General features: G+C 35.4%; 1 long non-coding RNA gene across 8 annotated transcripts; it reads right to left on the reverse strand.

The window, feature by feature from the left end:
• Positions 1-9,632: 9,632 nt before the first annotated feature.
• LOC123909706 lies at positions 9,633-12,802 on the reverse strand. Of its 8 annotated transcripts, XR_006809992.1 has the most exons (8): positions 12,479-12,796; positions 11,795-11,916; positions 11,176-11,245; positions 10,851-10,902; positions 10,418-10,636; positions 10,227-10,325; positions 9,970-10,110; positions 9,633-9,858 (listed from the first exon to the last, which is right to left on the reverse strand). It is a non-coding gene; the product is annotated as an uncharacterized LOC123909706 (long non-coding RNA). The 8 variants fall into 8 exon arrangements; XR_006809996.1 differs by having other exon boundaries at positions 10,227-10,636; positions 10,851-10,925; positions 12,479-12,798; XR_006809990.1 differs by having other exon boundaries at positions 10,227-10,636; positions 12,479-12,797.
• Positions 12,803-12,822: the final 20 nt, after the last annotated feature.

Genomic DNA, 12,822 nt, shown 5'->3' on the forward strand with positions numbered 1-12,822 from the left:
CCAATTCTCTTGCTTCAGTTTCGTCACGATTCTTCAACGAACCACCGGCTGATGCGTCAAGTATCATTTGCGTTTGAGCCCTCAAACCTTGGGTAAACATTTGCATCTGATTGTGGCCATCGAAACCGTGATTCGGACACCTTTTAAGACAAACTTTGAACCTCTCCCAAGCATCATACAACGTTTCACCATCCGCTTGTTCGAAGTTGCTAATTTCAGCCCTTCTTTCTAGAAACTTGTGAATGGGAAAGTAACGATCTAAGAACTTCCGCTCCAGCTGTCTCCAAGTCTCAATCGTTCCGGCGGGTATCGTGTCCAACCAATCTTTAGCACGGCCGGTGAGAGAATGCTTGAATAACCTCAGTCTTTTGTCTGATTCACTCACCCCCGGTGGATCGGTATAGTCGCAGGCTTCATAGAAGTGAGACAAGTGTAAGTTCGGGCATTGAGCTTCCGATCCTGAATAAGGATTCTCTTTTAGGGCGGAGAGGACCGTGTTCTTGATGTCGAATGAAACAGGATTCGCCGGCTGAAAGCCTTGATTTGCCAACGCGTCATTGTCTCTCCTCCCATAATCACCAAGGGTACGCCTTTGCGGTTGCGGAACCGGTGGAACCTGCTCTTCTTCCATTGTGGCTGAAGTCTGTCCTTGACAGTCCGGTGTATCTCTTGGCAAAGCTGTTCCCCTTGAAGCTTGAGCTTCCCTTGTTGCCTTCCGAATTGCGCGAGCTGTCCTTTCAATTCCGGGATCGAAATGTAGCTCCGTGGGACCTGTTCTCCGCATGCACAATGAAACACACAAGTAGAACGCTCCGGTAGAAAAAATATCAAACAGAAAAAATAAAGGAAACACATAAAATATGAACACTATTGCCTTGTCGAATCAATCACAATCCCCGGCAACGGCGCCAAAAACTTGATGGATAATTTTCGCAAGTGAACGAATTACCACGTAGTAATAAAAATATCGATCCACAGGGATTGTGTGATCAAACCAGTCCAATAGTGCTCATAAACATTATGCAAGAATTACACATAAATTGGGGGTATGTTGAGTGATGAATTGTTAGAAAACGTGCTTTGATATAATGGAAAAGCGAGGTAGAATCATCGGAATCGCCTAGTCTATAGCTAAACCACATGTAATCTACTATATCATAGGAATCTACTCAAGTGTTCACAACTAGATCGACAAATTAGTGAATCGCAATCTCTTGTCAAAATCCACTCTATTCGTTGTCGATACTCCCCCGATCTCTCGGGCGGAAGCTACCTACAACGAATGATATTAACGCGCGTCAATCGTTCGCTACGCTCTATGTCTCAATCTCTCGACCGGAAACACTCGAGCGCTCAATGCAATTCAGTTCAGAAATTAAATCAATACTCTCGCACGTGACTTAACTCAAAATCATTACAACACTAATGAAGGATTATAAAGCATTAAACATCGAATTGCATTAAATCAACACTATGAACAGAGTAGATTCTTACACATATAGCAGATTACAACTGATCTATCTACATCCTAGACTATCCTAGATCCTACCTCCAAAGAAGCTTAGCTCCTCATCTCCCTTTGTTCGCGTCCTAGCTTCAATGTCATGGCTTGTGAATCCATGCTATCGATGTGCTTGGAGCTATCCTCTGGAGTCTTGAATCCCAATCTTGAAGTTCCAAACCCAGAATGTAGATCAAATTTGCAGAATTTTCCAACCCTCAAACAGAATTATGCAGAAACCATATATACTGAACGCAACCACGCCGCGCGCCAGATCTATCACGCCGCGCGTGGTTGCAGATCCATCAACTACGCCGCGCGTGATAACGGTATCACGCGGCGCGTGATCAAGTCAGAGAGCAATCTTCTTCTTGAACAAGGCTTCACGCCGCGCGTGGTCAGGTATCCGCCGCGCGTGATCGGAGTAAAAATCTTGGCTCCCTGTGAGCTCCATCACGCGGCGCGTGATGGGCTACGCCCCCAGCGTAGTTAAAAACATCCATTTCCTGCAATTTTTCCTGTTTTCTTGCAAAACAAGTAATCAAGCTTATGGTTAGATTTCTCTTATATTTATTGCTAAAAACCTACTAAAATGCATCCAATGTTGCTAAAATAGGCCTGGATTAGAGAGTGTGACGATTCGTCATCAGCCAGTAAGTCTAATTCTTATTGGCTAGATAAATTCGGTTAAATGTTCCCTCTATGACTCTTGTTAAATGTTGTCTCGATGACCTTAAGCCCAATTTTTATTGGCTTTATAAATTCGGTTAAATGTAGCCTCGAGGACCCTTATTATATATTGCCTCGATGACCCTTAAGTTCAATTATTATTTGGCTATATAAATTTGGTTAAATGTTGCCTCGATGACCCTTATTAAATGTTGCCTCGATGATCCTTAAGTCCAGTTCTTATTGGCTATATAAATTCGGTTAAATGTTGTCTCAATGTCCTTACTAAATGTTGTCGCGATGACCCTTATTAAATGTTGCATCGTTGAGACGTTGAGCTTTTGTATTAGTAAAATTCTGACCGATATGGTTAAACGATCTTTCGATATCTGGTAAGTTATCCTATATTTAATATGTTTGGGTGATATGTTGACTCAAAATATATTAGTGATGTTGACTCTAGAAATCATGTTACGATGGTAATATGTTTGCTTCGATGACGCTTAAGTTCAATTTCTTTTGAATTTGCAAATTCCTGTCAGAGGAGCTAGATAATTATATGACGTAGTTTATGGAAGAATTCAAGGAGTTTGAGACGCAGAATGTTAAGTACCAAGTGTTAGAATCAGAGATACACAAATAGAAAAAGAGAAAAACGGCTAGGGTTGAAAGTGTGAAAACACAAGAAGGGGAGGGGGGGGTTGAATTGTGTTTTATATAAGTTAAAACTTTTTCTAAGTTTCCACTCAAATAAGATAGCAACGGATAAAACAAGCAAACACAATAAAGAGATCAGAGGAAGAGAAAGTACACAGCAGATTTACCTCTCACAAAACGAGAGTAGTCCAGTCCCCTTGCACTTCCAAAGGATTTCACTATAATCATACAAGATTACAAATGCTCAAGCACACAGCAAGAGACTTCTACATAATGCTCAAACACTCAGCAAGAGACTTCTCAAACTTAAGAAAGTAAGAAAGTTTGTTGAGATAATACAATACACTTAAGAGAACCTTAATAATGAAATACAATGAGTACTAAAAAGACTTCAAAGTATTTTGAATAAAACTGAGATTCAAGGTTCAGAGGATGAGTGTTTGTATTGACAGTTCGAGTGTACAAAGGAGCGTGCACGTGTAGATCCTTATCTTCAAATATGAAGTGAGAATATAGACCAATACAACGCTCCATGTGAATTATGACCGTTGTGCAAGGATCATTTGCCCAGTTAACGTTATCTTTGCAGTCTGAGATTAAAGCAACATTTGCAGACCAAAGTGGTAGTGAGGTTTCTCTACTTTGTCACGGCAGAAGGTGTTTATACCAAACAGAGAAACTTTCACAGTTTGACTTATAAGCTTCACAAGAATGGAATAAGGTTAAACAGCTTGATTGTCCATTTGAATAACTTAAACCAATCTTGAGTAAGGTCCCTGTAACTTGGCTCCAGCGTTCTCTGATTTAGCTGACATGAAAATGACTTCTCAGTGCACAAAGTTCATGAACATCTTCTGAAGCCTTGTTGCTTCTGAATGACTATAGCTTTCAGAGGCAGAATGTTTCAGAATCAGAACCAAACGACCTTGCTTCTGAGTCTGTTTCAGAACTTGTTTGACAACTTCTGAACTTTGTTCATCAGAGATTACTTAAAACGGTCCTGCACACTAGTTTGAAAAATTAGTACTACCAATTGTTCCTTTAATACTTATTGTTATCATCAAAACTTTAGATTTAAAACTTGGGGCTTTAGAACCAATTTTGTTCCAACAAGGGTTTCAATAGAATATTATTGCATTAGCTTAACATTACAAATGAGTTACTAGAGAATATATATAAAACCTAATGGATTATAAACTAACAGACCCAATAACATAACCTATTATTGAAAAAAAAAATTTCTACCCCAACAATCTTCATTCTACCCCAACATTTTTCTAAAAATACCCAATATACCCTTATTAAAAATTAATATATTTTAAATTTTTTTTTTGGTCGTATTATACTGTTCCGGTAAGTATTTATCGTTACCGGTAAGTTAACTTTACCGGTACACTTTTTAAAAAGTGTTTCGGTATGTTAATATTACCGGTACACTTTTTAAAATGTTTTTCGGTATGTTTATGTTACCGGTACACTTTACCGGTATGTTAAGAAATCTATGTGGAGATTATCCACATGCAAGACATCTATGTGGTAAATTTCCCTTCACAACTACACCTCATGAAAGTTTCTGTGAAAAGGTATTATATACTGTTGGGATAAACTTTGTTTTAGTTTCTATTCATCTCTACATTGTATCTGAATTAGTCTATTTGGTTGAAATACAGTGTTACTGCTATGTATGTGATTCAGTTGCTCCTTGTAAGTACTGGAGCGATTCTTATTACCCACATTGCAATGCTGATAGTGACTGGGAGGAGGAGAGGAATGCGAATAAACGTTTATCTGAAGAAGAGACTCCATAATTATATATACTTTTACATATGTTTTATGTTGCTGCTACCTCTTTTGATGGAAATGAGACACAAGAAGCCAAGTTAGAAGTTTGATTTTGGGGTAAATTCCAGAACTATTTATGTCTGTAGTGAAGAATGTATCATGATATATAAATTACATTTTGAGTGACTTGGATGATCTATAAGCATATGAAAGCAGCATGTATGTATATTCTAGTTTTGCAATTTGGATTTGATGATTTAGTTTTAACTCACTAATCTGTTAAAGGAGTCAACACTGAATGAAATTGAGTAAATATTATAATCTGATATAACTCTTGCGATCATGTAACGATGGAAGTCATGGAATGGAATCATCGTTTTTGTGGAGACATGATAGCAACTAGCAATGAACTCGTGAAGTTATCTTGTAATCATCATTCTCTAATTATTTGTTTGGATGATGAATATGTATCCAATAAAACTTGAAAGTATCAAGTGTTGAAAAAACAAACTAATATTTATCTCTATTAGTTTTGTTAGATACATATTCATCATCCACTACTACCATATCCAACAAATCTTGAAAGTATCAAGTATCCAACAAAACTGATCGTGAAGCTATTGTTTTTTAGTAAGGTATGGTATTCCGTAGTAGTGGATCATGCTCATCACTCATCAGTATGGAGGTTTGTGTGTACATGAAAATAAAAGGTTAATGAAATTCAACTTGATAATGTGGTGTTTAATAATTGACTTATATATGGGTGCTCTTAGTCGAATGTAAAAATCCATTTGTTCAAGGTTTCATTTCCTCAGATTTGGATCCTGTCTGTTTGGTAGAATTAACATACCGGTACACTTTTTAAAAAGTGTACCGGTAACATAAATATACAGGAAAACATTTTAAAAAGTGTACCGGTAATATTAACATATCGGAACACTTTAAAAAGTGTACCGGTAAAGTTAACTTACCGGTAATGATAAATACTTACCGGAACAGTTTTTTGGGAGGATGAAAATTCTACCGGAACAGTATAACACGACAAAAAAAAAATTTAAAATATATTAATTTTTAATAAGGGTATATTGGGTATTTTTAGAAAAATGTTGGGGTAGAATGAAGATTGTTGGGGTAGAAAAAAAAAATTTCCCTATTATTTTATTATCTAACACCTACTCTCACACTCATGATGCATCAACAAGAAGCATTATGAGTTTGTCAAACAAAATACGAAAAACATCTACCTAATAAAATAAACTTAAAACTTCTTATCCTAATACTACCCCTCAAGCTAAAGCTTACTAAGCTTTAGCTTGTTACAAATTAACCCCAAAAAAAAAAAATCAAACCAATTAAAATCACAACCAACGGAAAGCAGCAATTCGCAGTCAACAGAGAAACCATCAAAGAGAGGATAACCAAATCAAATTATTCCAACATCCAATCCAGTCCAAAGTCAACCAATCCAAATCGTACCAAATCAAACAAAACCAGACCAAATAGAAGAATCAGCCAATAGAGAGAGAGAGAGAGAGAGAGAGAGAGAGAGAGAGAGAGAGAGAATCAATCAAGCAGTGCAATCAATAGGGAGAAGCGCAGCAAGGAGAAGTGCAATGCAATCAAAAGAAGTGCAATAGGGAGAAGTGCAATGCATCAAAAGAGAAGTGCAATAGGGAGAAGTGCAATACAATCAGAAGAGAAGTGCAATGCAATCAGAAGAGAAGTGTCATGCAATAAGAAGAGAAGTGCAATAGGGGAGAAGTGCAATAGGGAGAAGTGCAATCAGAAGAAAAGTGTAATAAGAGAGAAGTGCAATGCAATCAGAAGAGAAGTACAACAGGGGGATAAGTGCAATGCAATCAGAAGAACCAATAGGAAGAAGTGAAAAACGGCTAGGGTTTCAATAGAATATCATTGCATTAGCTTAACATTACAAATGAGTTACTAGAGAATATATATAAAACCTAATGGACTCTAAACTAACAGGCCCAATAACATAACCTATTATTTTATTATCTAACACAAAAGACAAGGGTCCTAGAAGAAATCAGAGAGTGTTCCAAAGGTAAAGCCTTGTCTTTTTTAACTAGTGATATACTTGAAGTTGCCTTTAATTAAATCTGATATGTTGAGTTCATCTCCATATGATAATCTTAGTCATAACTTCGTTAAAAGTTTTCAGTTCAATATGACTCCTTGCAGTATTTTTATTTTTCATACTGATTGATTGTTAAACTTAAATTGCATGGCTTGGTTAAGTTCTCAATTCTGATACATAGCTGACTTTCCTAGCTTGCTTTGTATTTTTATGTTAACTTTTAAATGTTTAAATACTCGCAAAAGTTTAAAAATGCTTAAGCTTTATGGCTGCATAGACGTGCTAGTTTTTGTAAGTATACCTTTGTTAGTTTTCATTGAAAATTTTCATTGCTCATTGAAAAGTTAGTTTATAGGCTATCTACTGCATCTAACATAATAAAAGAGTTTTTTTTTTTTTTTTTTTGACAACATATAATAAAACAGTTACTACAGCACAAAATTAGAAAATAAAAACTGGGCATATATAATTATTTCACCAACCAAACTGATTCTAATTGTGAGAGAGTGTATGTAACTATGTATATAGTTGATGTGTATGCACTTATTCTTTAACTATATATCTACTGTTACCCTGAAAGTGAAGGTTTTAGCTTGGTGAAGGTTTTAGTTTGGACTTATGTTGTGTGCTCTCAGGTTTTGTTCTGGATTTATTTTTCTGGTGCAGGTGATGTGTGTTAAGAGTCCCACATCGGTTGAGATATGGCCTGACTAAGTGTTTATATACTAGAGGCAATCCTCACCTTACAAGCCGGTTTTGTAAGGATGAGTTAGGCTCAATATCCATTTCTAAGAATGTGTTTGCCTCTGCTGTCCTGGTTTTTATTTTTCTATTTCGGATGTTTTTGTCTTGGTTCGTTGTTTGCCTGCCGTGTCGGATGTGTTTTGTTTGTTGGGATGTAGTTGTGTTGCTATTAGCTTTTTCTGGTTTACCCTACTGTGCAGTGGTGTGTATTTGATTTCTCCTCATCGGGTTTAAAATTTAGCTTTTAAAAAAAAAAATGCAGTGCCAATGATTCCTATTTAATTGCATAATTAATTTTCTTAGTTTGCAAGTTTTCTTCTCATCTAACCCCCCTTTTCTCCTCTTCTTATATTAGTTTTAATTTGCTTAGTTTGCATGTTTTCTGACTATGATTAACTCTTAACAGTTTTTATTCAATTTATTTCTTTATTCCATCTCAACTCCTTCATTTTTTATTTCTGTAATGCTGCAAATGAGCATTCATTTCATTCTATTATTATCTTACAGATATATTTTTGGATGTAGTGTAGAACATGTTGAAAAATTTGAGTTTATTAATATCAAACTTTGAGGTTGCTTCTGTACATCATCATGATAATTGTAGAGTTTGGCAAGTCTAATTTGCCGTTCAATTTAATTTTTGGTAAATGCCTTATGGTAGTAGTTCAACTTACTTATTAAGGTACAATCATCAATCATATAGTTAAACATTACTTTTGAGAACAAATTGTTAGAGGGTGTTTTTGGAGACATTCTTAGGTGTGTGTTGATCCAACATCAAAGATTTAGGTACAACCAATCAATCAAGCCTTGACAACTAATAACTAATTCAAGTTGAACCATGACACTTCCTTCCTTTGTCTAATTTGTAGATGAACAGGATAAGTGAAAAATCTGAAGTATGCTCCTATTAAGGACCCGAAGAACTAGTAGTAGCACCTCATCATGCTCATCTCACGGCCACTCTCACTCCGATAACTCTTCTAACCGGTAACTCTCTCTCTCTCTCTCTCTCTCTCTCTCTCTCTCTCTCTCTCTCTCTCTCTCTCTCTTCCCGTTTTTCCATTAACCATTCTCACTCTCAATCTGAACCCTTATTACTATGTTTCAAATTACTATTATGACTTGATCTTTTATGAACAGCAGAATTTGTTTAGTTAGTATATGTAATAATAACAAATAAGTGATACGTGAATGACAACTATTTACGGAATTGATCTTATCTTTGTTCTTGTTACCGAATGGGTTTTTAAATTGGACTAGGTAGTAAGAAATGGCTTAATTAAGAAACTTTCATGTTAGTGTTTCTGCATGTTATAGACTTGTAGTTTTCTTGTTAAACATGCAACCCTTAGTTACTACGTTCATGGTATGTGAAGAGATGAGATATTGCATTTTAGTTACATGTCCCTGTATCTAGCTAGCTGAATATGAAAGGATAAATGTGATGTGATCTCCTTCTGTTGAAGCTATAGATACCGTTTTCTCTTTTAGGAGTATCATCATAGGGTTTGTTCTCTAATTAGTTTCAACAGTTCCTTCCAATAATCATTTGATTTTAGGACTATATATATTCTTATTCTTTCTTTTGGAAGATCTATATTTTCAGTTCAAAGTAGATATATTCTTATCCTAAAATGTCTATTTTTGGCTGGAGACTTATTTTGGTAAGGTTTTTTTCTTATCCCTAATATTTTGCCGGAAGACTCTATTTGACATTATTTTGAATTAGACCAATAATTTGCAAAGTGTGTTAGCTTTTTCAAAAAAAATTCTACCGGTTAAAGTCTGACCGACGAACGTGGTTAAATGTTGATTCATTAACCGGTAAGTCTTATTAAACTAGAAGCCCTATCACTACTAGAAATTTGCTGTTTTCCTGCCGATTTTGGTTCCCAGCTAATACCTTCGTGGTAATTCTGGAATCCTCAGAAAACTTTGCTGCGGAATTTACTATGGAAAATAAAAACAAACATCCGCAGGAATTGTGAAAAATCCGCAGGTAACTCCGCTGTAAATACCGCGGGAAAATCCCCATGAAACGTTTTTACACAGATAAATCCGCAGGAAATACACTTTTTTTTTTTTGACAAATTTTTATCTTTTATTAAATACCAAAATGCATATAAAAAAAATATTTTTATTTAAAGTAAATTAAATTTAACTAAATACTTAATTGAAGTGCTATAAGTATCATGACATAAATCATATCAAAACAGAGAAAAGGAATTACATAATCTTTTGTTATTACTATATTCCATCAACTACACAATAGTACCAAAAAAAATACACATCAGTTGTTTTTCATGAAAAGAAAATACACAATAATCTTTGTAAATGAAGCCAACTTTTTGCCCTGAAGACTTGCTGCTGTTGATTCACACAGCTTCACGGCTATTTACTCAACCTACAAGTTTAACGGAATGCAAAAAATATTAGCTAGCTTAGTAAGAGCAAAAGTGGCCAATATACATGAGCAAGACTTCTCTAAATTTGCCTTTAGAGCATAAATACATACCACAGTCTTGGTTTATCCATCAGAGTTTTCAAATCTGGTACCAAGTCCGACTTCTCCAAATTGGCCTTTTCCTTAATACTGAGCACATGACGTAAATTGTTTTCAACCTCTGTCCATTGCAAGGTCATAAAACCATGCCCACTATCAATTAAAGAATAATTCAATTAAAGATAAGCAATGCATTATAAATGTCCACATCAAAACCAATGATAATCAGAAAGTAATAGTAGATTCTCAATGAAAGAAAATATGCACACCTCATGTCGCCAGAATATATGAATCTGAGTGGAGAAGAACCAGAAGATTTGAATCGACAACACTGTTCACCCATAGTTCACCCTTCTGCAACCAACAGACTGCATAAACCAACTCTACACTTCAAATGCCTCTAGAGTTGTAGTTCCTATTATTTCACGAGAGTCCTGCAATGTTAATTAAACACGAGTACCTTGCAAGGCTTGAAGAGAAGTGGGATTTTGATAGCTGGATCTCTGGATAACATAGCCATATGAACTTGAATTACTTGTAACATAACTGCAGCTTCACATTCCATCAGGCATTTGAAATTTTTGGGAAGTTCTGCGTATATATCTTGAGCTGCTTCCTTTGAACTGATGCATAAGTGTGTCTAGCCAGCTTGATGAAATCCAGAGGGCTTCTCTACCATCTACAAGCACAAAAGAATCCAAGTTTATGTTACTGGAAGACAATACCAACCCTTTCCGGCACCAACGGCTTTGGAGATTGACTAGAATTCCCATCATCCCCAATTTTTTTAATGTGAATGGATCCAAATGTTGGTTTCATTATTCCTGCAACGGCTCTGTATATAACATGAATGTTCAATAAAGCAGATTTACAAGAGTAAAAAGATGTAAGACCTGCAAGAGAGTTGTTTTTCCGCTTCCACTCTGTCCGAAAATTAGACCCAAACTGTGGCAATTGACAGAAATGAGCTACCACACAAATGAAAAATCATTTTCTCCTTTACGACATATGTAAAACATCCAGCATTTATATGTTAAACAGTTTATCCAAAATGCTAGTTAAAGTGGTTTTATGAGAGACTACAAGGAGATACAGTAGGTCTTTATCTAGTTTAACCAGGATAGATACAGGGAGATAGAGGATGCTAGTTTGACCAGGGACTACAAGCGGATACAATAGGTCCTTATATTTTAGGATTGGTTCAATAAAATAGTATACCTTTGCACTGCTATCCTTAAACAGGTGAACATGAGCATCAATTTTTTTGAAGTCAACACTTTTTTGATCCCTGCACGTGTAAAATCAATAGAACATAAAAAATCATGCACTTCTCCATATTCAAGCCATATCATACAAACTGAACTGAATTCAATGCTTATATTTAGGGATCCTTAACAAGCTGAATAACAGTCACAAACTGAACTGAATTGAATGACAGATTCCCTAAGTCTTACTAACTGAATAACAGTCACAAACTAGTATCATGAATCCTTAATAAGACCTTGTTCGACAATAATGTACCCATGGCAGGAAAAGTTAATTAGTAAAAGTAGGATATATAGTTAGAATTAATTAGTTACATGGTGTGATAGATTATACTAGATACTAGATGAGAATACACATATCAAAGTTAATTTATTTCCTCAGTTAACCCCTCTTATGAGATCTAAACATAAACTATAATCTAAGCCAAAAGCCAGAAGTTCTTCTGCCACCTGATTAGGAAAATAACATTAATTATAGTGACATTAATATTCATTTTATAAGATCAAAGCTCAAGATCTCTCATGGACAAAAGGATGTAAATTGAAGGTGTTTTGGATGATAGGGCTCTTACCAGGTAAAGAAAGAAGATGGCTTCTTTTGGCCTAGTACCAAGATAGAGACCTCCAATTTCTTAACTTGGCTCATCACATTGGCAAGTTTTGGTCCTTGAATTACAAGTGCTTCAACTTTCACCTATGTCATACAATAAGCATATGATACAGCAAAGTGATTCAGTCATGAAAATGAAAGAAAAATATGCTTAAGCACACTCAATATTGAAAACAAATGAGATTGATACCGCATCGTGAAAGTGATTCAGTCATGAAAATGAAAATAATATATGCTTAAGCACACTCAATATTGAAAATAAGCATATAAATAGTGAAGAGAGAAGTAAGAATCAGCTTATATGAAAACAACGAAGGGCTTGTGACATAAACATCTTCTGAAAACAACTTAACAACTTATATGAAAACACCTTACTTAGACCTAATTTCTCAAAGATAATGAACAAACAAACAAAAATAGGAATAAGAAATGCACAGAATTAGGATCTATTTCATACTTAGACCTGATTTTTCAACCTTAAGCAAACACAATTAGGATCTATTTCATACTTAGACCTAATTTTACAACCTTAATCAAACACAATTAGGATCTATTTCATACTTTTCCAGGTCTAACAAGTTCAATCAAGTACAATACAAAGAAAATAAGAATGAATCAGAATAAAAGATGAACTCAAAATGCTTACAAAATCGCAGAGAGAAGCTCAGATATGAACTCAAAGCTTTCAAAATCGCAGATATGAACTCAAATCTTACAAAATCACAGGGAGAAGTGACTTATTGAAGCATAAAGAAGTGACGAATGAACGTTCAAATCGCAGAGAGAAGAGAGCTCAAAATCTCGACGGAAGAAAGCTCAGAATCAAAGGAAGAAAGCTCAGACGGTGGCCATGGCGCTCGATGATGCACGATTTGTTCGTGAAAGATGACAGAGTGATTTTAGGGTTTTTGTTGGATAGTGATGATTTGTTCGTGAGTGATTTGTTCTATGCATATATTTTTTTTACGTTAAATTAAAAAAAGAAGAAAA

Source organism: Trifolium pratense, linkage group LG2 (genome assembly GCF_020283565.1).
Source record: "Trifolium pratense cultivar HEN17-A07 linkage group LG2, ARS_RC_1.1, whole genome shotgun sequence".
NCBI classification, from domain to species: Eukaryota; Viridiplantae; Streptophyta; class Magnoliopsida; order Fabales; family Fabaceae; genus Trifolium; species Trifolium pratense.